Here is a 3,368-nt window from a genome sequence, read left to right on the forward strand (position 1 = left end):
AAAGCTTGTAGCAAGGGATTGGGTCCTCTTTGTCTAGGGAGAATATCTCCCAGGGAAAGCCTAGTGAGGTGTAAGATGTTGCCACGTGTTATATGCTAATTCAAGGGTTAAGATAAAACACCCTCTTTTACCCTACTTAAAACCCAGTTCCCTGAAAACCGAATATTGCAAACCTGACTTGGATTGAAAAACTTAAAGTGCCTGCGTTTCTTTTGCTGAATGGGGAGGAGTCCAGATCCGTCGTTATTCAGAGGTGCATAAGTTTTTCTACTTTCTACTGAAAAAGCCAAAAAGAAGAATCCGAGGTGTATAGGTTTTTCTACTTCTTTCTACTGAAAAAGCCAAAAAGAATTTGTTCTGCTTCTTCAAAATCAGGAAATAAACCGTTTCTTTTGCATTTTCTTGATGGAGTGAGGAGATCAAATGGAAACAGGATATGGGGAATTAGATGGAAGAGTATAGAAGAAGAGGAAGAGGGGGATGTGAAGAGATGAACAATGGTGGAAGAAGGAAACAGTAGTAGATACAAAAGATTCATCTATTTCACCGAAAAAGAAGAAGAAGAAGAAGGTCCATGGTCCAAAGTATCACAAATAGCACAACATGAGCTTAACAATAGACCAATGGACATCAATAAAAGCACATCACACGAGGAAAGGATAAGTTTTCTCCAATACAATGTTCTCCACCAATAGCCAACACCAACCTTCCATCTTGAAGACACTTGTAGCAGATACAAAAACCAAAAATATACTTGTGCAAGGTGAGATGCAACCCCTTCAAAGTGCAATGAGTCTCATCTCCAAAAAAGTAATGTAGGGGGCCGATATCCTTTATAACAAAGGCAATAAAAAGAGCTTTGATCAAGGCAGAGATGGCAGGAAAATTGTTGCTAGGAACATTAGCCTTCCTAGCTAGGAACCTAAGAAACCTTGCAATTCATAAAATTTTCGCCAAGGTGAGAATATCATCAATCAAAGGCTTCACCATAGATGGACAAACCTCACTATGACCATTCACTAGTTTAGCCAATTGTTGATTGCCCATTTCAGCATGTACATGTTCTATGCAATCTGCCAAGGAGTATAGCAACCCCCTGAAGTTCTAAGGCTTTACCTTCCAACACCGAGGAGAAACTACTTGGGATAGACCATGCTAGCTATTGCTTCCCTTCCTAGTTTCTAGCAATAAAACCGAGGCCACCCTTTCTTTATTTTTCCTTCCATGATGCTTCAACATTGAGCTTGATAAAAGGTTGAGTTGGTGGAACCCAACTACAATCTTCCCAACATGATTGCCTGTTGATTCAACCCAATTGTAATGGATTTTCCTACCATGGAGATTTGAGTTTCAGATAGATCTAACGTTCTCAAGGATGGAAAGTTTCCGATAGATCTAGGAATTGGACCTGAAACAGAAATTTCAATTTTAGAGATCATGATCCTAGCATATACCCACAAAAAGAGGAAGGTGAATGCGATGAATTTACCTGAGAGCTGAGTTGATGAGAGGTCCAATTTTGTCAAGGATGACAAGTTTCCAATGGATGTAGGAATTTGACATGAAATTGAAGATTTAGTTTTATAGAGATCCTACCATGAATCTACAAAAGAAAGAAGAGGTATTTTTTTTCTTTTGCTGGTGGTGGGTGAGGAAAGATATGGTTCCGGCCCTCAAGGAGAAGGTAGAAGCTAACCTGAAAGCTGAGTTGATGAGAGATCCAGTTCTGTCAAAGACAACAAGTTGCCTATGGAGGACGGAATCAGACCTGAAACTGCAGTGTTTTTTAAACGTAATATCTCCAGAGGGCTGTTGTTGCAGATGGGCCTCCCCTATCTCCTTGGCTAATTGAAATCCAAATTCAAGTTTGAAGAGGTCCGATGGAATATCATGGAAAGAACCCAGAAATTCACCTATGTGAAAGAGCAATCCTCATATTCTCTCCATAGTTCCAACATTAACAAGTTGTTTGAGACTGCCCAAAGTGATTCTTCAATCACATCGAAGAGGTATTGGTGATGTTCAAATTGAAACATAAACATATCATCCCTCATAGAGCTAATGAGCACTAGCATCACTATATTCCAAGCCTTTGGAAGACCCTCATAGATGGCCTTCTTTCAGTATCATTTCCCTGTGAGAACATTTCCAACCAATGTATTGATTTTAACATCCCTTGTAGCATCTTCCACCTTCTCATCGATGTCTAAACCTATCATTGTCCGAAGGTACCATCTCAAAGGAGTTTCCCCACTCATTTCTATGATTTGGTGGTGATTGCCCCATCCCTCCCTTATGCTCCATTGAGCAACCTTAATAGAGTATCTCAAAGAACCTATTAAGCAACCTTTATAGAAAATCTCAGAGAATTGAATCAACCGTAGTTAATCTTCACTCTCTATAACATGTTTAACTCTCACTTGGAGATATTACCACATACATGCTCACAATGAAGAAAAACTTCACTCACGACCAGAGGAGGATTTTCAAAGTTAAAGCGATATACACTTGAACATGAATTGTTCAATCTTACCCTCACTAACATAAAATGTAGAGAAAAGCCGTAGGAGAAACCTCTTTCAAACCATAGAAATACTTAATTTTTTTTAATATATTGGAATCCATATATGAGTAACACAAGCACCAAAAAGAAGCTTTCCCTCAATATTAGCAATAGAGGAGCATTCAAAAGAGTAGATGAACTAGTGACACTCTTTCTTAAAGGGGTGGGCTTGCCTACTTTGAGGTGATGGAGGATAAGGCTTAGGTTTAGATAGGCTTAGAGAAGGCTTAGGCCAAAAAGAAATTAATTTTTTTTTTTGGGTATGAAACTGAAAAGCTTCATTCATGAACTGAAAAGAAAATACATACACAACAAAGAAAAGAAAGAAATATAAAAGATAAATGCATGAAAACACAAGGTTCAATCCGAACCAGGGAATGGAAAGTGACCAAATGTCATACATGCAATAGACTAGGTCATCCAGGCTAAGGAATGGGTCGAGCCCAATCCTTTAGAAAAGTGGTTTTAACAACCACAACAACAAATAAGCACAATGAATACGACACGTATCCTCCATAAAAAATGCCCAAAGAGGCGACACACGTATCCTCCACAAGAAATGGAATTTTCCAGATTATGATAGAAGATTCAATTCCTCCTTGACCCCAAGTGGTTAATATCTTAGCTTTGAGGTGTCTTTCCTTTTGAAAGATCTTTGCTTCGAAGGACCTGGGCAAATTGCTTTTTTAATTATTATTATTATTATTGTCACACTAATGAATTTTTCTTTATTTATTTATTTTGGGAGTAATTTTCCTTGATTTACCATTAAAAATCTACAGGCTTGTAAACATGCTGAATTTAA

This window comes from Hakea prostrata, chromosome 1, assembly GCF_041222555.1.
Source record: "Hakea prostrata isolate BN-2017 chromosome 1, UWA_Hpros_2, whole genome shotgun sequence".
NCBI classification, from domain to species: domain Eukaryota; kingdom Viridiplantae; phylum Streptophyta; class Magnoliopsida; order Proteales; family Proteaceae; genus Hakea; species Hakea prostrata.